Below are 24,000 nucleotides of genomic sequence, written 5' to 3' on the forward strand. Positions count from 1 at the left end.
TTGGGCGTTGAAACTGTGTTTCCGGTTGACCATGGGCATGCGTATCGAAATAAAAGCAAAGTCATGAAAACTTTCTTTTTAATTGACAATTTTTTCGCGCTTAAAATATGCAAAGAAAAAGACATTTGTAAATCCCTTTTGGGGTTTTTTTTCCGTCAGAATTTTACGAATTTTATTCGTATTTTTCATTGAAAGTTGGAATCGCTTTCAAACAAAAACAAAACAAATGTTTACGATTTAATGTATTTTATATATTCTGTAATTGACAGTGTAAATGCGACAAAATTACTCAAATTAGCTTTCCCAGTCGTTGAAACCGTGTTGATATGAAGAATTCCTAATGAACCGCCCCCTTAAGTAAACACTTCATCAAATCTCCACACTATCGTAATGTACTTGCAATAACCCTTATCCCTGAGTGGCTTTCGGGCCTTGATAAGTGGTGACCACTGTGTAAAAAAAAAAGAAAGAAAATATTTAACTGTCAACACATTAAAACATCTAACTTTTTTTAATAAAAATTTTTTTGAACTGGTTTGCGTTACAAATAAATTTTTTTAAAAATCAGGCAAGATTGGAAATTGAGTGGCAAAATACTCTCGAACCCTATATCACATGAAAGGAACCAAATTTCCTTAATCCCCGTTATGCTACTATGCAAACGAAACAATAATATTGATATTTCAGAAGTTAACGGGTTAAAATAAACAGAAATTCTTTTTTAAAAAATAAACAATATAAACATGTTTTTTAATAATAAACACTTTTTATTTATTTCAAACAATATGTATATAACATTTTTAAAAGTTTAAACAATATATATAAAACTTTTCATTATTTTAAACAATATAAATCTTTTTATTTGTGATTGTAAACAATATAAATAGAAGTTTTTATAATTTGTTACAATATAAATCTTTTTATTTTTAATTTGAAACAATATAAACAGAATTTTTTTAACAAATATCGTTCACGAATGCTTTTGATTGTAGCAAATACGGGTTTAGCGTCGCTAATTTTTAAAAGGATTATTTCGATTGTATTTTCATTGCAAGCAAAAAAAAAATAAACAAAACAAAGGTTTTTCTAATTTAAAAAAACAAAAAAAAAGATAAAAACTACTTGACCAATTTACATATATTTTAAAACGAATTTGTAATAAAATAATAAAAAAAATTTGATATTTAAGAGTGGGGATCACATTTAACGTAAAGTGAGCGCCCACTTCTTAAGCAAACGAGATATGCAATCGTTAGCATTTTTTTAAGTTTGGTGGCGGTGAAGAGCGAAAAAGAGGGAACGGAGTGGGGGGGTCATAACTTCTAAATATTTTTAAAATACATAAAAACAACAAAACGTGGGGTATTTAAAGATTTGCTTTGAAATGGTCTTACTGTAAAATATTACTTAATTATTATTTCCCGATATTTTTAAGGCTTATAACACACACAAAAAAAACTAGGGTGGACATGTACAGTACACACTTCTTGTGTTTTTTCTTTTCGTTTTTTTTTTTTTCCTTTTTTTTTGCAAGGGATTACACCCCTCTTATATAAAGGATTTTTCATTTAATCCCAGGGCAATGATGTTAAGACCTTATCCAATGTATTCCATATTGTTTTCACTGGGTGGCATGTTTCTTTTCGCGCGCGTGTACATTCAATTTTTGCGTGTTTATACAATATTTTTTTATAGTCACAATTTTATACATTAATTCTGTATACTCACCATTATATAGCAAGCTATAACATATACTGAACCAACGGGTCACGGTTAGTTTAGTTTATAATAAAGTCGTATTCCTGTCGGCTTGTTTGTTCACAATTTAATAAATATGTACAAAATAAATACTGAAAACAGACGTTTCGTTCCAGAATGATTTATATATATATACTATTCATTCAAACGAAATCCACGTTGAAGAATTGAACTCGTGTGCATGTTACATTTAAGAAAATATATTTTAATAATTTGCCTTATGTTATTAATGTTTTGTTCTAATAGAATTTTTGTAATTGTTCTGTTTAGAAATATTATTTAAAGTTGACTAATTTAATTTTTTTTTAACAAGCGGGACCTGTGGAAATTCCACAGGGGAGTCATTCATATGTAATATATTCATGTTGGCATTCTGTGGATGTTCAGCGAAAATGGAGACGCTCTTATATTATTGTAGCCCTTTTGTTAAAACTGAAAAAGTATTTATCTAAACAAACACGGACGCCTGGTGTAGCCCAGTCGTAAAATACGCTTAAATATGATATTTTAATTCTTGCCGATTTTGGTATATATTATACAGTTAATGTTCTATCGATTTTTATATATTATAAAGTTGCGATTTCAAAAATAAAAAATATACCAAATGACTTGGGTTATTCAGCTTGAATCGAAACCGAAACCACAACTTATGAATATATATATACATATATACTTATATATATACATACACACACACACACACACGCACGCACACACACACACACACACACACATATATATATATATATATATATATATATATATATATATATATATATATATATATAATTTGAGTTCCTTCAGTCATAATCGAGACCGAAACCAAAACTTATGAAGAATTCTTGATAAAATTATTCATTAAAAAAATAGATGTTTTTAAATGCCATTAGCTATAATCGCAACCGAAACCAAAACTTATGAAAAATTCCTGGTAAAATAATTTATTACAAGAAATAGAAGTCCATAACAATTAAACGACATAGATGGAAGCGTGACACAGAAAATAAATTAATAAATAATTAAACAAATAAATAAATAACACATACACTATCGTATTATTTATTTCTAATTCATTTTTATTTAGTTTATATTTAATTTAATTGTAATTATTATTACCGACACCAGTTGCCTTTAAAAGCAGAAGTAAGTTTATTTAAGCTATGAGAGTCATTCCCCCTTTAGGCTATGAGAGTCATTTCCTGTTTAATTTTCATAGACGACAATTGATGTGATTTATGCTTTCATAAATGCAACATGTGGTCGATTTTCAGCAAAAACGAAAGAAACTAGGACAGCCTGTGTATTCTTAAATAGTATGTGACTAAACCATCCGGTTGCTAATATGTTTCAACCTAGCAACGCTGAGTATATACAACAAGTATAATAAAATTTGATGGATATTCAAGTTATGAGAGTGATGGCAAAGGAAATAACTCTATCGGAGAGAAAAGAAAATGATCTTTTTGCGAATATCAAATGTAGTTGCCCCAACCAAAAATTGGAATCACCAATCCAGTTAGAGAAGCTCTGAATTATCAAGAATCCCAGTATTAATCCAGTCGGTCTCTGCAGAGCGTAGATTCCTTGCTCGTGTCAAGACGAAAAGCTATCACTGAAAAAAACTATATTTTATGCAGCGATTCTAGTGCCTAACGGATTCGTTTTCATCAGCCCTGGCTATAAATATAATCGTCCAAATCTGTCTGATCATATTCATATATTTTGATAAAAGTATGGAAACACTGATGATAAATGGCTGTTACAAGAAATAAAAATGATTTGTAACGGTGCTAAAAATAATGTTCAGCCTGCTTTTTAACTTTTTTTTTTTGCAAGTAAGCGGTTATTATTATTAACAAGTATGAAAATTTTTAGCGTGTTAATAATAATAATAATAATAATAATAATAATAATAATAATAATAATATCGATATAATATTTCCTCTTGCGCATTCGCCATTCCGCCTCTTTTTTTTTTTTTTTTTTTTTCTAGCGTCACCATAAACTGGTGTCTCACCAAATAAGTCAGGAGGGCCAAGGAAGATGAAAAGATCGAGAAGGGAGGGCACTAACCAGACCCCCCCCCCGCTGGATGAGTGAGAAGAGGACTGGTACCTTGGGGAGGCTTATTAGCACCTACATCTTGGTGAAGGCCAATGGTCGCTACCAACGAGAAATCAACGGTAAACGGCTGTTGCGATAATGCAAATTAATTTGCAAATGTTTTCGAAAGAGGTGGAGTGTTCTGGAAATCCGGGGAGACTTGTTGTCACTCAGAATTCAGGAAATACCGCAGGTTGTTTTCAAAGAGAATTATTTGATGATGGCCTACGTGAAAACTCCTAGTGAGTATTATTATTATTAATAATAATAATAATAATAATAATAATAATAATAATAATAATAATAATAATAATAATAATCTTAAAATTCACTAAACGTCCCAGCCATATTAGTATGATTAGTTAGACACACTCATACAGATATGCATTTCATTCGTGCTTGTTTAAGTTCGTGGATGCCCTATCATCTAATAAAATAGTTTAAAAAAATATGGTCTTCATTAAAGAATGTTAAACCAAAAGTGATGGCTCTTCTGCTACTCGGCACACCTTCTGACAATGCGTACCAACATTTAGAACTCGAAAGAAATCTATGTTTGTGCGCCTGCGCGTATTTCGATAACTATTTATAGGCCGGGAAGATAACTGAAGACGTCTTTCTTCGGGAACACGGGTCGAGTCCGCACCCCCACCCCACCTCGTACGCGCATGCGGATTACGACTCTAGAGAATGGGAACTTGTTCCTACTACAGAACGGACGCTTATCAGTGAGCAAACGTCACGGCCGGTTTAGGTTAACAAGGGCCAAGAATGTTTATGACAGGAAGAGATTCGTCGATGTGCAAATCAAAATCTAGTCTAAACATTATGGGATGGCAAAAGATAGGAGGCGAAATAGGAGAAGGAGGAGGAGGGAGAGGAGAAGGAGTATAATATTAATTTTGATTTCGTTTGATAACGATTCCCTAAAAAGAGATAGGATTCATTCTCAGCAGACTCTCTCTCAATCTCGTCTATAAACCAAGAGCTTCAAAGATCAAGGATTTTCCTAAGGATACTTGTGGTACCAATGATAGCAGAGGCCTGAAGACTGCCCAACGCATCAGGGATTGCTATTTTTTATTGTTATTATTTTTTTTTTTTCAAATATCCTTCAAGACGACATAGTACCATACCTCATTATCATCAGGACTATTTGAGTTTTAACTTCGTGCATACACTTTGCCTCCAAGACCAAAGGGCCATAATTATCACACTTCTAATTCTTAGGTGTGATAACTAGTAAATGGAGAATAACGAGTAAAGCTATAACGTGCTTGCATGTTTAACGGCTTATAAACCCTTGTGGATTAATACATTCATTGAACACAAGTTGCTATTTTACCAAATAGAGAATTATACATTATTTTTTATTAGATTCCTTTTGAGATGAGTAATTTGTTTTATTTATTTATTTATTTATTTTGCGGACTGTTATCCTCATCCTTATAGTTATTGTTTCGTCACGCTTCGGCAAACTACCCTTCTGGCTTTCTTCAGGTGGTTAACCGCGACGGGATGGGAATACTGAGACTCTTGATTGTATCCTCAGGGCCCGTGGCGCAGTGGAACGAGGCGTTTAATCTCTACGATTTCAAATGAGCATTGTCTGAAGATAACGGTTTCAATCCTACCCATGCTCGGTCTCGAACGATTTCCATTAAAACAAATCCGAATGATATGTTAGTTTTGATCTACGTAGGCAAACATTTAAAGACGAAAAAGAAATATGCATAATTAACCGCAATGTTTTTCTCGAAGACGATTCTATTTATGCCAAAACCAGTTATGTTACTGGTTCACAAAGTAAAACTAAGCAGTCGATCAAATTAATATAAAAAGAACCGTTTTATAAGTGTGTGTATGTATACACACATAAAAGTGTGTGTATGTATACACACATGTATCGACGCATGCTTACACGTGTGTGTGTGTGATTCCAGTTTGTGTCCATATCCCTGAAAGACTGTTTCTCGTGTTCTTCTGATTTCTTGTGTCTGATGTGCACGTTCTCGTGCTTTTTTTTTTTTTTCTAGCTTCACGTGTGAACAATTATTTGCCATTTTTACTTGATGTGTGGTGGGAATGTGCGCAGAATAACGAGAGAGAGAGAGAGAGAGAGAGAATATGTCAGCACGCGCGCGAGAGAGAAAATAAAACGACAAAATTTATATAGCGCACAAAGGCAAGGTGTGAAGAAGTTTCCCGACACATTTTGTGTCCGGGGTATATGACCCTTCATAGCGATTATTGTGACCGGAAATCATACACACTACACCACAAATGCAGACAGGCATACTCATACAATAGTTTAAAGTTAAAAAATAAATTAAGGTATATTTTATGAAAAATATAGTTATAGTTATAAGTATGTATGCGCTGCAGTCTAAAAATCAATTATATATATATATAAATTTGACATTTTTTCTAACGCCCCTCTCTCTCTCTCTCTCTCTCTCTCTCTCTCTCTATATATATATATATATATATATATATATATATATATATATATATATATATATACACACTCATAAGCGAAAAAAAAAAATGGGCCAAAAGTGAAAGAAGGAAGAAATATATTTTTCCATATTTTTCCATGAATTTTTGTTAATTTTAACTGAAAATTTCTATTTTATTATATCATATAATAATAATGAAAAATTAATCCTAAAAATGGTAAGATCGCATCTTGGTGAGGATATAAAAAATGAATTTCAGGATTAAGACAGTCCAAAATGACTTACAAGCAGATTTTTGATATTTTAAGAAAAGAAAATGTGAAAACATCTCTTGCTGTAGTTAAGCGAATTGGTCAAAGGTTCGAAGTCGAATGCTTGATAAAAGGGAAATCTGGATCTGGTCTCCCTAAAGCATTCACTTTGAATGACAACCACAGACTTAAATTAACTGTTTTGAAGAATTGAAAGAAAACTTATGTGTACCATCGCAAAGAATTCAAAACAGGGCCTGGAAATTCTCTTTCTAGATATACAATATCGAGACGAATGGAAGAAATGGGATTTACCTTTAAAAGGTGTGCAAAGAAGCCATTTTTATCTAAGAACACCAATGATAGAAAGAGATTTTTCTCGTGTTATGGCAAGAAAGATAGAGACTGGTTCATGAATATTTTCTGGCTAGATGAATCAAGATTTTTTTTTTTTTGTTAGTGATGCTCCTGATGCTTCCGAACGGTGCAATCGAAGAACTGGAGAAAGATTTTCGCCAAGTTGTATAAAAACGAGTTAAACACGGGAATAGGGGGATAATTGTATGGGAAACTTTTACTGCAGCAGGAGTTAGGGAACTCATTAGATGTGAGAAGTCAACCAATGCAAAGGAATACATTCGAATATTAGAAATAGAACTGTTACTAATTATCCAGAAGCTGGTAATATCACAGAACATAATGACTCCACACACTGCTAAAGTCACAGAAAAATAGTTTTCTGATAATTCAATTGATGTGATATTTTGGCCAGGTCAAAGCCCCGATTTAAACGCAATCGATAATATTTGGTCCATAATATCTCGTGCATTGACCGGAAGAACTTTTGAGAACAATGACAAAATGTGGGAAACTGTGCAAAGTGAATGGAATAACATCTCTTCACAGTGCCCCACTTTGGATGAGAGCATGTCTAAAAGGATTGATCTTTTAAAGAAATCAAAAGGGAATGCGATTCCATCCTAAGCATTTATTGAAGTAAATGTCTTGTTCTGTGTGCGTTTAAGTTTCCTTGTTCAATTATTCTTTGTTCAATATAGCTTTTAGTGCAATAAAATGTATAAAATTTGTTTGGCCCATTTTTTTTTTTTTTGCTCACGAGTGTACATATATAATTCATATATATAAATATAATTCATATATATAAATATAATTCAAATATATATATATAATTCATATATATATATATATATGTAATTCATATATATGTAATTCATATATATGTAATTCATATACATATATATAGTTCATATATATATATAAATTCATATATCAATATACATAATTTATATATATAATTCATATATATATATATATACATATATATATAGTCTTTGAAGTTTTTAACCTTTAAAACTATACAAAAAAATATTTTTTATCATTCGTTTGAAAACCATCTAGTTAGTAAGTCATTTAATCACCTGCAATCACTGCATCAACTTGCTCTCGAATTTACTATAATACCAATAATTTATTTTTCAAGGGATCATCAGTTGTTTACCATGAAACACTGTTATATATATATATATATATATATATATATATATATATATATATATATTATTAGTGGACTTGCAAGGCTACAGGGGAGATAACAGGAGCAACAAAACTAAAGCTAGCCTGCCAGGACGGTATACATAGAAATGTAGGCAAATATGGGCATATTTTATTGGTTTGAAAATATAAGTTCTTTTTTATCAAATGTCATAAAATTTTAACCATAGAATAGTATTATAATCTTTAAAAAAGCTTAAAGATTTTAATGTAGTTCCGTCCCATAGAACCAAAAAGTGAGCATTTCATTATCAATTTGGCTACAACTATATATATATATATATATATATATATATATATATATATATATATATATATATATATATATATACCACTTTTCGAGGCAATATTTTAACTTCAAAATCTCAGCGACTATTGATCAGAATCTACCAAATTGAACTTCGTTGGAAAACTAATGACATGGATTGTGTAGTGGGCTATGTGACATTTGCTGTTAAGGCCTCACATTATTGTTAAAACAAGTCGGGAATCCTTTTTCTATATATATATTACGTAAAATGTGCACCCACTTTATGGCCGCCTTAGTTATAAAGTGGTTGTTTTTTTACGTTAAATTACTATGGAAAAGTGATCTCTCAATCTTTAAAACTAAAATTTATTCATAATTCAATCATTCGTTTTCTGGGATTTTTACTCTTCTTTACATTTTCAGCACCCATACTCTTTATCTGTACCTAAACCTAAACATAGATTCCATGAACAAAGTTTCTTTTTTAGAACTGCACGCCTGTGAAACTGTCTTTCGTTTTCCTGCTTTCCAGCTGACTACAATCTGATTGTCTTTAAGTCCAACGTTTAACAAGTTCTTGATGAGCCGTTCCACTTAAGTTAACAAATTTACCGAATTTCCATTACTAACCATTACTATATTGTCCAATTGACTACGGCACATTCTTAATATCTTATTCTCGAGTGGTCTCTGTGCCTTGATAAGTGGTGATGCCTATATAAAAAAATCCCTCGCAAACCATAAATAGTGGTAATTTCAAATGATGTTTTTTAGGTGGAAAGATACTGCACTTTTATCAATATTTCCGTCAGTCATTTGTTTTCCTAGTTTTGCATATGAATTACAAAACATCTGATATTTCCCGAAAACCTTTTTAATGTAAAGACTATGCTGCTAAAATTGAAAGGCAGAAATCGCTGGTCGAAATAAATATCGAGTTAAGATGCATTGCTATTAAGGTCTAATACGGAAAATCTGTCAAGAACACTTTATTTATTATAATTTGAATTCTGTAAATAACGGCGAGAGAAAGATTAAACGAGAATGGAGGTCTATTATGACATCGCTATGTATTCTGAAATTCTTTGACTCGGTGAAAATTAGACATGTTGAAAAGTGAGTGTTTTGATTATCGATTTTCTTATAGTTCTAATGATTCTTGTTAATGTTGTGAAAAGCGTAAAAACAAAATCTATTGTAAATAATGTTTATCAAAGTTATAGCGATACAGCACTTACCTGTATTATGAAACGCCGATACCCTTCACTTACCGAGATATGAAAACAAAGACAAAACGCCTCTCTACCGTCAATAGGCAACTAACAAAAGAAAGTCAACACACAAAAGAAGGAATCAGTGCGATTCCAAGCTGTACATTCCAAATTATAGAGAACAAGGGCGAACTTCCCAAAGAACTGAACCGTTTCCCACGAGAGAGGCGCGAATTTCCCCTGAACATAGTATCCATTCCCGACCACATTTTATTATTCTTTCTCTCAGACACATTTTATTTAATCTGGTGTGGTCATTCGTTGATCGCAATTCAGAAAATCAAAATTCAAAGGCAACTCTTGCACCGCATATATACAAGTACGCACGCGCACACACACACACACACACACACACACACACACACACACACACAAATATTAGGGTGGTGCAAAAAATGTCAAAAAACATATAAATATATATATATATATATATATATATATATATATATATATATATATATATATATATACGTTTGTAGAGCTCTTATAGAAATAAAATTATATAAACATTGTAAGGTGTTTAAAAAAAGATAGAACAATTTTATTCTTTTATCTTATTTTCGGACTTTGAAGTTCAGTTGGAGTTCTCACAAAATATGATCGTGTTGAAACGTTGATCGATTCGCGTACAATATATATATACGATGTCCAGCATGTTAAAAATATACCATTTGTTGCAAAAATCTAATGGATAAACATCTGAAGAAGTTGGTGAGAACAGGATATTTTTACGGAAACATAAATCGTAAAATTGCCAACTCATTAATGAAACGGCTCTAATGGAAAAATCCAGGAAATAAACGAAGGTTATAAAAAAGAAAACGTGACTCTTTGAATTTTCAACAAAATTTTGCACTATGCATATATATATATATATATATATATATATATATATATGTATATATATTCTATAGTCGTAGTCCTGTCTGTTTGTTAAAAATGTGTCATATACGACGTCATAGAAAATGTATGTATATATATATATATATATATATATATATATATATATATATATATATATATATATATATATATATTAGTGTTGGGACTTTTAATCGGAATCGGGAATTAGAATAATCGAAACTTTTGAGAGCATCTGTATCGGAATCGGAAGATTTTGTGCCTGGTTTCCGATGCCAGAAACGATTTATTTAATTATTGTTTTTATATGATTTTGTTTAAAAACACAATCTTTAACTTTTGGTAGTAATAATAAAATAATAAATATTGATTTTAACTTACCAATAATGCTACAAAATCTATAGATCACCCCATACCACAATTGTATTTTAACGTTTGAGAAAATATGTGTATATTTTAATACTTATTTTTGTACGATAATCGTGAAAAATTGCAACTTTATATTTAAATATTTAGAGATTGATGAAGAATCGGAATCGGTAATTGTATCGGAATCGGTAATTTAGTACGGAATCGGGAAAATATTGGAATCGTCCCATCACTTATATATATATAGGAGAGACAGAGAGAGAGAGAGAGAGAGAGAGAGAGAGAGAGGGGGGGAGAGAGAAGTACCGACTTTCGTCTCGGCAGTTTTGATTCTAGCTCTTTTTCTTGGGCTGAGCATATTGCTTAGTAAAATAGCAAACTGGTACGAGCGTATAAATGCTCTTCGTGTAAACAAATGAAGCTCCCGGCGTTTGACACTGTTTATCATTGTAATTTCACCTACCTATTTATATATGTTCTATCTGTGTGATCCTTTGGGATTACTAGTTGTATATGGCGCCCCAAACTCCAATCCCCCGGAGAGTCACGTTTTCCACTCGTCAGGTTCGCAGCAAATGACCTTCGAAAATCGTCCCCCCTCCCCGGTAGAAATTGATGAATTCGCCGGTCAGAGATTTTCTGCTTTGCTGCCTCGGGCGACAATAATGTCCGTGCAGCGGGGCTAAAGGTCCAACAAAGCGTAATCCTAAAAGTGGCTCTGTTTTCTTTGAAGCCGCGTTGCGTGTACAATTCTCGTTCGGAAGATCACAGAGACGCGCCGCTCTTTCTACCAAACCAATGCTCTTTCTCTTTCCACTACCACTCTCTCTCTCTCTCTCTCTCTTTCTCTCTCTCTCTCTCTATCTCTCTCTATCTCTCTCTTGTTTTCGTGCCCCTTTTTCCTTCTCTGAGTTTTTATGATCAACCTGGGTTCTTCGTTATGTCCAGTTTACGGTCAGTTTGCGTCTGGTCAAGGCAAAGGACAGCCGATCAGGAAGACAATGTCAGAAATGGCTTCCTTCCATCTCCGCCCCCCCCCCCGGTCATGGTTCACTTCGCAATTCATTTTAGCTCTGTTCTTTTTGTCTTGTTCTTGTTTAGCGTCTTCTTCACATCTCTTTTGAATTATCAGTACAAAACCCAAGCTTCACCTCCGCCCCCACTTCAACCAGCCGTCAAATCCGACGTTTTCTATGACTTACAAGCTTCTTAGCAGTTCATCACTTATTGCCCAATCTTCGATCTCTCTAATAAATCTGTCAGAACATTTGTCAAAATCTTCACTCGCAAAACGAGTCTCGGTGGTTTCTTTGGAATTTCTTTGGAAGTTCTTTTGAAAGTGATTTATTTATTTAGTTCCAGTTACCCGCCTTCCCGCGAAGGAAAAATTAGACATAAAGTTAGTTTTTAATGTGAGGAGAATCCAGCCACCCCGAAACGGAACTCTTGATTGGAACAGAAATTAAAATTGCTTCAGTCTTGAAGGATTTCTCTTTTCTTGACCGACGGCAGAAAAGACGAAGTGCAGCACCAGAACAGATACTACACTTTGAAAAATGTATTCATTTAAAAAAAATATTATATTTATCGAAACAAATTAGACACAACGCCATTCTAAAGTGTGGGGAGGGGATCTATGGTTATCCTTGTCACTGGACTTAATATATTCTATTATTTTTCTAGTTAGAATCTTCAATTCCCATAGTATCGCATTCACTCCAAGGATTCTCAAGTCGATTTTTCTTTCATTAGTACAAGACTTTTATTTATATATTTTATTTTTAAAAACCAAAAGTTAACAAAACAAAATTAGGAACAAGGCCAATCAAAAAGGAGCAAGAAGGGGTCTATGGACATCCTTGTAACTGTATCTCTAAGTTGTCTAAGATATTCCTTACTAGAGTTCGCAGTCACCATAATTCCGCATTCATACTAGCGGTTGTTCTACTTAAAATTCCCAACGTAAGTATTACAGACAGAGAAATACGCTATTTAAAACATAAGCATTACAGACGGACAAATATACTATGTCAAATGTAAGCGTTACAAAAAAATATGCTATTTCAAACATAAGCGTTACATACAAACATTACAAGCGTTACAAACAGACAAATATGCTATGTCAAATGTAAGTGTTACAGACCGACAAATATGCTATTTAATACATAAGCGTTATATATAAATATACTATTTCAAAATAAGCTTTACAGACCGACAAGTATATTCCAAATGTAAGCGTAACATACAAGTATGCTATTTCAAACATAAGCGTCCCAGACCAACAAATATGCTATTTCAGACAGACGAAATGCTATTTCAAATTAAGCATGACAGACCGACAAATATGCTATTTCAAACATAAGCATTTAACATAGACGAATATACTGTTCCAAACATAAGCGTTACAAACCGACAAATGTACTATTTTAAATGTAACATGACAGACCGATCGGTGGACTAACGCGCGTTCACACTCAGCGATTAGTCAGCAGAAGAGAAAGAGAAAGAGCTTGGATGTATTTTAAAATATATTTAATACGTACAGACGAGAAGGGATGAAAGAGTAATTCGCACGTGTTGATATATCAGAGAACGGGAAAGAGGGTGTTATATCTGTCGAGAGAGAGAGAGAGAGAGAGAGAGAGAGAGAAGGGTGGAAAACATTTTTTTCTTGCTTGAATCTTTTAAACAATCTTGTGCGCAGTCAAGTTTAATTCACCATGCGTAAAACCCCCAATTGAATTCGGCTTCTTCATAAGCGACTTCTGCTTATTTCTCATTTCGAACGATACATATAGTATATTTTTTATTTTATTTTATTCCTCCCACCCCATGTTTTGTCATTTGCGTTCTGTAAATAACTGGCTTCGGAACAGTGGTTTTAATTCTGACTAATTTTAAAATAAACAAATTACAGTGATCTAATTAACAAGATATACGCCTACCCTTTCAGTGGTCGGAGGTTGTGTCGCTTCACGGAACACAAACTGATTTTAGAATGTGCTTATGCTTAAATTAACGACTTGTTACACACAAATTTCCCTCCGCTCTATAATAAAAAAAATTAACATATATATATATATATATATATATATATATATATATATATATATAATAAAAAGCAATACCCACACGTACATATATATATAGATGCGTATATACACATGTATGCATATATATATATATATATATATATATATATATATATACACACACACACATATATATAGGCTTCATACAGTTTTAACAGACAATGGATACCCCCTATAAAAGTGCCTGCGCGTGAAATTTTTGTGGCAAGAGTTGCGCAACCTCCAATCACATTTCTCCTAAGTCGACATCGTTTAATACCAGTGGCAATGGAGGTTCAGGACGACTGGAAAGAATGCCGAGATAAGCGAAAAGCACTTACAGCGCCTAGAATTCCCAAATGGTCACCCATCTGGTACTAGCCAAGCTCAACGTTGCTTAACTTCGGTGATCTGACGAGAACCGGTGTGTCAACGCGAATGTGCTGTGTGTGTGTGTGTGTGTATATATATATATATATATATATATATATGTATGTATATATATATATGTATATGTATATATATATGTATATATATATGTATATATATATGTATATATATATATATATGTATATATATATGTATATATATGTATAATGTTTCATTTTAAATCAATCAAAATTCTCAGAAATCATGCGGCCCCCTTCTAAGAGCTTACACTTGATCTCTGTATGAGATATAACAATATTTGAATATTCAATTAAATCTGATTTACACCTCAAACAATGAAGCAGTAAAAACTATTAATTTTTCTCTTTCCAATCAACCAGTGAACTATATTATAACCACTTTTTTCTTGTAGTCTATTGTAGATAAGAAGTCGTATAGTCTGGTGGAGTATCTAGCTTAGCGCTGTTATTATAGGCAACATCACTTGGGGGTTGTGAGCACCACTCCTTGTATATGCTACTGTGTGTGGGTGTGTCTGTGTGTCTGTGTCTGCGTGTATTTAATATTCAAATCTTGTTTAAACTCAGTAGATATTAATGTATAATTTCAGAGCGCGCGCACAAGGTCACACACGCGCGCATATATATAATGAAGGCAAATAGGATGACAGGGTTTGTTCACACAAACTGTTTATTCTTTCCCCCAATCTACTTATGATTCGATTGCACATGTTTACAAGAGAGACAATTAAATTTGCCCTAAATTATGTAATATAAAAATGGTCATACGTGTGGTTTAGATCTGTTGGACAACTGTTTTCATTTTGAGGAAACAACGATCCGTACTGTAGTGGACAAGGTGGGGGGGGTGAAGATTCAATCCTCTGCGGACAACACTCAAAATACAATTGCGTATTACTTAGGACTTCTACTCACCCATGGTTTACGAAACCAAAGTATTTTATTCTTTTCCCTTAACCCAGAGTTAAATAATCGGTTTTGTTTGAAATTCAGTTGAGATTCCCGAGTCCGACTGAAAGATTCCCGAATCCGATAAGACAGACCTGAAGAACGGTTGGAAGTTACACTGACCGGAATCTTGTGCAAATAACATTCAACATGAGAACGATATATATTATTTAATTGGAACTCATTATTGAGATGAGTTTTATTTATTAATTTATTTATTGCGGACTATCATCCTCATCTTTCTTAGTTGTTGTCTCACGACATTTCGGCCAACTATTCTTCTGGCCTTCGTCGGGTGGTAACCACGACGGGATAGGAACTCCGAATCTCCTAACTGCATTCTCAGCAATTACTTCGAGGCCCGTCGTACAGTGGATAGAGACGTTGAATCTCTACGGTTCCAGGTGAGCATTGTCTGAGGATAGCAGTTTCAATCCTACAGAAAGCCAACCAGAGGCTTGCTTGGTCAAAACGTGGTGAGACGACAACAACTATGGTAGGCAGTAATTGCTAAGAATGCAGTTAGGAGATTTGGAGTTCCTATCTCGCCGTAGTTACCACCTGACGAAGGCCAGAGGAATAGTTGGTCGAAATGTCGTGAAACAGCAACCAAAGAAAAAAAAGATGAGAATAATAGTCCGCAATAAATAAATTAATGAGAACGATAGTCCAAAGAATCCAAATAATACGAATAATCAATACTCATCTTAACAAGGCCGATGGCTATTAGTCGCGTGCTCCCGTGTAATGAATGAATGCCTGAATGTAGGATTGACATGAAATTCTTAAAGATAAGCTAAAATGGCCGAAAAATGGGCTGAAATGACTTAAATAAATAAAAAATAAATGACTTAGAATGACTTTAATGAACTTAAGGATGAATTGAATGACCTTAAGAATGACTTGAATGCTTCAAAAACAACTTAAATGATCTGGAGAATGACTTGAATGGCTTTGAGACTGACTGGTTGTAAAGTGGGTGATCATTTTACATTAAATCAATACTGAAAAGTGATCCTCCACTTTATATTACAAAGATGGTATTTATTTGCTCCCCCACTGAGCAAATTAGGCACAAGGCCGTTTTTAATGTGAGGTAAAAACCAGCTCCCTAAAAGTAGGCAAAAAGGGGGCACTCTGGTTACCAAAAATAATAATTGTCCCAGTATAGAGGGTTTCCCCTCCATTGACTGGTACAAATTATCTTAAGTGCAGTATCTGCCGGAACAGATGGTATTTATTTGCTCCCCCACTGAGCAAATTAGGCACAAGGCCGTTTTTAATGTGAGGTAAAAACCAGCTCCCCTAAAAGTAGGCAAAAAGGGGGCACTCTGGTTACCAAAAATAATAATTGTCCCAGTATAGAGGGTTTTTATTTAAATGCTGCCCACATCAGCATTATGTGGCACAAGGCCGGAAAGTGGGAACCCCGCAGGCTCCCCTAAAGGAGGGGCACTCCTGCAATTTTAAAAATTGCCTGAGTAACCCCGTCGGCATTCCCCGGTCGGGGCGCCTCAGGCAGCAAGCAATAAACTTGCCCCACCAGAAAGCCCGGTGGCAAGGCCTGGGAGGGTGGACCTCCTAGGTATTACCCAGGCGGTTCCCAGTATAGAGGGTTTCCCCTCCATTGACTGGCACAAATTATCTTAAGTGCAGCATCTGCCGGAACAGATGGTATTTATTTGCTCCCCCACTGAGCAAATTAGGCACAAGGCCGTTTTTAATGTGAGGTAAAAACCAGCTCCCCTAAAAGTAGGCAAAAAGGGGGCACTCTGGTTACCAAAAATAATAATTGTCCCAGTATAGAGGGTTTTTATTTAAATGCTGCCCACATCAGCATTATGTGGCACAAGGCCGGAAAGTGGGAACCCCGCAGGCTCCCTTAAAGGAGGGGCACTCCTGCAATTTTAAAAATTGCCTGAGTAACCCCGTCGGCATTCCCCGGTCGGGGCGCCTCAGGCAGCAAGCAATAAACTTGCCCCACCAGAAAGCCCGGTGGCAAGGCCTGGGAGGGTGGACCTCCTAGGTATTACCCAGGCGGTTCCCAGTATAGAGGGTTTCCCCTCCATTGACTGGCACAAATTATCTTAAGTGCAGCATCTGCCGGAACAGATGGTGTTTATTTGCTCCCCCACTGAGCAAATTAGGCACAAGGCCGTTTTTAATGTGAGGTAAAAACCAGCTCCCCTAAAAGGGGTCACTCTGGTTACCAAAAATAATAATTGTCCCAGTATAGAGGGTTTCCCCTCCATTGACTGGTACAAATTATCTTAAGTGCAGTATCTGCCGGAACAGATACTACACTTTGATCTTGGCCCGAAGGCCAAGAAAAGCTTAAAAAAAAGAACAGGATGTATTAACAACAGACCTTTGATCTTAACCAAAAAGGCCAAGCACAAAAGTGTTACGGACGAACCGACAGACGGAGTGACTCATAGAGTCGCTTGCACGCGACTAAAAATTCAGAAACGTAAAAATGGTCGGATAAAAACCGGCGTCTTTATAATTAACCGAAAAAAAAACACGCTGTATCGATTGCCCTCAATGATCCCCCATTCTGTTCCGTTTTTCTCCCAAATCAAATAGACCTTTTTTTAGACAAAGTATTTTTGTGTATTTTATTCAGAACAAATATTAAAGCCATCGACATTGATGTTATTGGAAACACCTCCTGAAAAAAAAGGGAAATGGAAACGTCAAAACTATTTTGGACTTTTTTTTATTAAAATCAATAAATGATATTTACTAGGAATTTCCCTGAAGCGTCGGCTCATAAATCCCCCCCCCCAAAAAAAAAGAAAAAGAGATATTTTAGCGTTTCCTATAGACAAGAATAAAAGGATACTACGCACAGTAAATGACGTCACAATATGAGGGCGTCACCTATCAGATCACAATAGGAGAGAAGGACAGCTGGAAAGAAGGTTGATGAGTGACGGCGAAATATCCTTTATGGCGTTTTTTTCTCGACAAAGAGTTACGTGACGATTACTAGACGAACCGTTTAAACCTCAGGATGTATTGCATACTAGTAATAGTTTATAGATCTTGGTCGATTGTTTGTTTTCGTGTATACTGAATTACGTCACATAAAGCGTCATACACAACGGATGACGTCACAAAAAGTGAAGAGTAGGTTAGGAGAAAGAGGGAAGAGGGGGAACAAGAGGAAAAAGAAAAAAGCGCATAAAAGCAAATGGTTATTACTTACTTAAGCCTTGAGCCCCTGGTGGGACATAGGCCATCCACAACTGCCCGCCAACGTCCACCGTCCTGGGCGATTTGCTCCAACTCCCTCCAGGAGTAGCTGGTCAGCTTAGCGTCTACCTCCAGGTTTCTTCTCCAGGTGTTTTTTGGTCGGCCACTTTTCCTCTTTCCCTGAAGGTTCCAGGTCAGGGCCTGGCGTGTGATATTTGTTTGTTGTTTCCTCAGGGTGTGTCCGATCCATCGCCATCTCCTTCTTCTGATTTCTTCTTCTGCTTGTACTTGGTTAGTTCCCTCTTTCTAATAACCATTTTCGGAAATGAACGAAAATGGTTATTAGCAAGAGAAAACTATATCAAACAAGTATACTAAAAAAAATGATTAAAAGTATTAATAATAGGAAGGGAGTCAAGCATTCTGATATTTATTGATTCTTCGAATACATTCCCGACCTCATTTATAATGCAAGTTAAAGTGAAGGAGCGTGTATTATTTTCTCAATGTATGTTGAAACTAGTATGATTGAACAAATGAAATAGACTAAAAAAATAATTGTACTCGTTAAAGAAGTAAGACGGTGATGTGAGAGGAGTGAAAGGATATAATGGATAGAGAGTAAAACTATTTGCTACCTTTTGTGTGGGACTGCCTATTTGTGAGAAGTAGTTTATTTGAAAGAAACGCAATATTTTTTTACGAAAGTTCTGTAAGTAATGAGTGTGAAGGACTTGTGCAGGGTTAAATTATTCTCGTATTGAAATCGGAAATGCACGGGAAAATCGAGATTACTTTATTATATAGTAGTTCGATAGAAGCAGATAGATTACTCTAAAATGGATGACCTCTTAATGGAAGCGTTTATCGAGTCCATAGCTAGACTAGATTGGCCACGGGTTGTGCCTGTAAATCTTGCTTGCATAGCAACGTGTACAGTAAACGATGTTACAAAAGTCGAATAACATAAGCGAAGGTCGCAAGAAGCAATGAAATGGTGCGAATGGTTCAAACAACTTTTCTGTTATTTTATTTTTATTTTTTGTATTTCACCTGCAAGTAAATGCAGAACAAACTTTCAGATAATTTGCGAATGCAATCGTCCTCATGATTTGCAAAGGAAACCAAGAGAAGCATGTGTATTTCGTTCAAGAGTACGAAAAGAAAAGCAACGCATGTCGTGCACCTGTTCCTCCGTTTTTATCTTATTTTATTTATTCATTTATTTTATTTCTCTGGTCTAACTTTGAAACGTGTTGTTGAGAGCATGCTACTTGCGTGGCTTGAATAAGGTGTTCCGTTCAAAAGTCCGTGCAGATTCCTGCTTCGTCTAAAAGATTCCAGAGTTCTAAAAAAACGATTTCAAAGTTCGACAAAATATACCTGAATAAGGTCAGGGGTCACACCGACTGTAACGTTGTGAAAATAACACAAAAGATGAGAACACTAGTCCGAAGAATCTAAATAATACGGATAATCAATCCTCATCTAAAAAATGCAGAAATATGCTGCTTATATCAAATTACTTGCTTCTTAATTCCGGTCATAATCTGTTACCAATAGTTGCCAAATTGGTTTTCAATAGGTCGCTTGTCGTTTGCATATAAAATTTGTGGAAACAACCGTTCCTGCTAAAACTGGAACCGGGTCACCGACCTTGTACATCATCTATCATTATTTGAGTATAGTAACGCGAAAATCAGACTGGATTTGAACTCGGATCGAAAAATGTCATTGATAACCATTACGACACGCACATCTACCTCACAAACTAATCCACAATTCTTTTGTAATCGACAATATCAGAATCAGCATTATCATAGACAAACGTAATTATTTGACGATTAGGAATATATTGGATGACTCGTATCACCATCATCATCATCATCATCATCATCATCATCATTGCTAACATCATTATTATCATCAGCAGCAGTATCACTCGACCATTATTGTCATCAGCAGAAGTAATATCACCTCTATTATTACCAGTAGCAGTATCGTTCATCACGTTAGAAATGCAATGTTATTCATTAAGCGGGCGTGTGTAGGATTTTGTCTTTGTCGGCTTTCATTAGAGGTATTGGCTGTTTTTGGACAATAGTTCGCCCTTAAATCCCGTGGGTGTGTGGGGATGTGGAGTAAGGGTTAAAATGTGGTGAGGGTGTCAGGTTGGTCAGAAAGGGAACCGGGATTGGTCGCGTGGGTTAGCTTACTCTTTCTTCTTTGTTCTCAAAAAGTCCCGAAGCGTCTCGCGGGACCTCACCGTATCGACGATAGGGGCAAGAGAGTTGGGTGGGTGTGGGGTAGAAACAGGCCGTTGATCAGCACAAACGAAAAGCGCCGCCGACAGAAACGACACGCATGCGCACTCGTGAGATGTGTCAAAGTGTTTGTCTTGACACTTTAACCGAACCGAGAAACCGCTACTTTCGTTCGTTTCCGATAAATTGAGTCGGAATTCCCGAGACGGGAACGTTCTGATTATTATTTTGCAGGGATTTATTCGACAATTCTGTTTTGTTTTTGTTTTGTTTTTGTTTTGTGTTTGTTTGTTTGTTTTTTGCTTTTTTTGTTGTTGTCTTGTTTGTTGTTTTTGTTCTTTTCATTGTCATGTAAATCAGACACTTAAAGAAGTGTCTTTTGATCGTTATTTGAAAATATCATGTTGTATTATTGATTTAAACAGCATTAATCCGTTTTTTTTCTGATAAAATAGAAGTGATAAACTGTTACAATCTTCGCATTTATTTAATTAGATGTGTGTAGGAAAGTTAGAATCAAATATCGATTTTTCAGAAGTATAGCCATTTCAATTAACATAAATTTCTGATAATTTGAAAAGATTAGATTTATGTATTAGATGTCCTAATATTTAGGGCACAAAATTCTTTTATAGGATATCAAGATTATTACTGTACTGTTTTCTGAACAAGAAGTTGTATCACCGAAATATTAAGAAGTTTTAAATACAAAAAGGCATTTAAAGAAAAGAGGAACATATATACATTATATATATATATACATACATATATATATACATTATATATATATACATTATATATATATACATTATATATATATACATTATATATATACATATACATTATATATACATATATATACATATATATACATATATATATACATATATATATATATATATATATATATATATATATATATTATATGATGTACCATGCTATCATATTTCTGTCGGTTTGTAATATTGTCCTTTGATCTATTAATTTATTCGTTTTTCGATTTATATCAAACATCTGATACACACGGTTTGTAATAAGATTCAATACAATACCTTTAAATTATTTTTTATTTGTTATAAAGGTTCTGAAAATCTATAAGCTGAAGACAATTCAATTATCAAACATGGCGGTTCTAACAAAGCAATTGGGAATTTGTAAGATAGAAATCCCATGGTTTTCTCTCGTCCAATACAAAGAGCGACCAGAAAGAAAAATAGAAACAACTTGAAAAATAGAGAGAGAGAGCGGGAGAGAGAGAGGAAGGAAGAGAGAGGGGGAAGATAGAGTTATATGAAATAAAAACAAAATGAATCTGCCAGAGGTTAAAAAAAATATTAAAAGCGTAAAGTAAAAGGAATCGGAAAGAAAAGGAATATAAGGCAGGTGGGTGATGTGCGTTTTTTCTTTGTGTCGGGTTGTTCAGTGCACTTGTTGACCTCCTGGGAGAACCTGCCGAGATGACGACGGCTGGAAGCGATCGCACGATTTCAGACATTTTCCCTCATTTCTGCGCGGCGACGCTAACACATGCTTACGTGTAGAGACATACGTAAACATATTTAAAAAAAACCTGAATAATCAGGTTCCCACACACATAGAGCCTCACACATAGACACGCACACCCACAGACACACATATACAAAAAAAAAAGCACACACATACGTAAATGCGAACACGGATACACTGATAGGCAGATCTTCAGAGATTTATGGTAAAAGTGTGCTACAATAGTTCTGGGATTTTTGATTAAGTGTAGTATCTGTTTGGATACTACTCTTCGTTTTTTTTCTGTCCTAGGTCAGTGAAGAAATTTTTCTTAACTTAAAATAATTTATATCTTTATGTCAATTCAATGTGTCTTTCTTTTGAAGGTTGGATTTTCTCAATATTACAATCGTTTTGGGGTTTGACTCTGCTCTCGTGCGGAGGCAAATCGATAAGAACTATGCTCCATGATTTTTAACATTTCATGGATAAAGTATGGCTGACATTCATATTACTTCCGAACTCTTTATATTCATAAAGTCTCGGCTCTTGAACTCTTCGGCTTTCTTTAGATGTCTTTTATCGTAGTCGCCAACCTACTATTAATTTTTAACTTAAATCCTAGGCTAAACTACAAGTTCACGGTTCGCCCATGCATGGAGTACTGTTGTCACATCCGGACTAGTGCATCAGCAACTAGTCTTTCGTTCCTAGATAGGGTTCAAGAAAAAGTCGCTAACCTAATAGGTCCTGAACTATCAACTAAACTCCAACCTCTGTCGCATCACCGAAACTTGGCAGCCTTGTGCCTGTTTTAGAAGTATTCCAATGGCAGGTGCTCTGACGAACTCCGAGCACTAGTACTCCTTCGGCGGCAATATCCCCGACAAACAACAAAATCCCACCCCTACATTGTAGAGATTTCTAGATGCCGTAAAGGCATCTAATCGATTAGAATTTCTCTCGGACTGCTGCACTTTGGAATTCCCTCCCGGGCCCCTGCTTCCTTGACTGTACAGATATGTAGAGCACACATCTCGCTGCCCAACTCCATAAACCGTATTATTACAAATCTGGTCCCAAATAGTAAACCATTACGAATAAGTGACCGTATGCCTTGTTTGAGGTTAAACATCGATGATAATAATAATAATATTAATAATAATAATATTAATAATAATAATAAGAAGAAGAAGAATAAGAATAATAATAATAATAATTCTTATTATTATTCTTCTTATTATTATTATTATTATTATTATTATTATTGTTGTTGTTGTTGTTGTTGTTGTTGTTGTTGTTGTTGTTGTTTTGTTTTTCGTGCTTTAAAACCTTCCAGTCAGTGGATTCTTTAGTCTTCTGTGTTTCCCTTTCTTTTTCGTAATTATTCGGTAAACATCGGTGAATTTCGAACTGAGTTACTTGATTTGATTCTCTAGAGATAGATTGTCTTCATTCAGCTGTCCATACTGTGTCGTAACGTAATCAACTCTGCCTCTGTCTGCTGGAAGCGTATCAGCAAGCAGCTGAAGACCTGGACAACAACCATAAAGAAGGACTTGGCTGGGCGGTATTTATTTGCTTCCCCACTGAGCAAATTAGGCACAAGGCCGTTTTTTAATGTGAAGAGATTGGGGGAAAGGGCAACCAGCTCCCCGGGGAGAAGAGGAGCTGAATAGTGACAATAGGCATGAAGGGTTGCCCCTACATCGACCAATAACTAATTGCTA

At 34.8% G+C, this 24,000-nt stretch overlaps 1 protein-coding gene and 1 pseudogene across 2 annotated transcripts in view; one reads left to right on the plus strand and one right to left on the minus strand.

The window, feature by feature from the left end:
* Nucleotides 1-24,000, plus strand: part of LOC145284812 (uncharacterized) — a 388,485-nt gene that overhangs the window by 121,620 nt on the left and 242,865 nt on the right. The gene's annotated exons all lie outside the window — the stretch shown is intronic.
* On the minus strand, nucleotides 14,300-14,416 carry LOC145285055 (5S ribosomal RNA; annotated as a pseudogene).

This window comes from Euprymna scolopes, chromosome 9 (genome assembly GCF_053919585.1).
Source record: "Euprymna scolopes isolate OS-2025 chromosome 9, ASM5391958v1, whole genome shotgun sequence".
NCBI lineage: Eukaryota > Metazoa > Mollusca > Cephalopoda > Sepiida > Sepiolidae > Euprymna > Euprymna scolopes.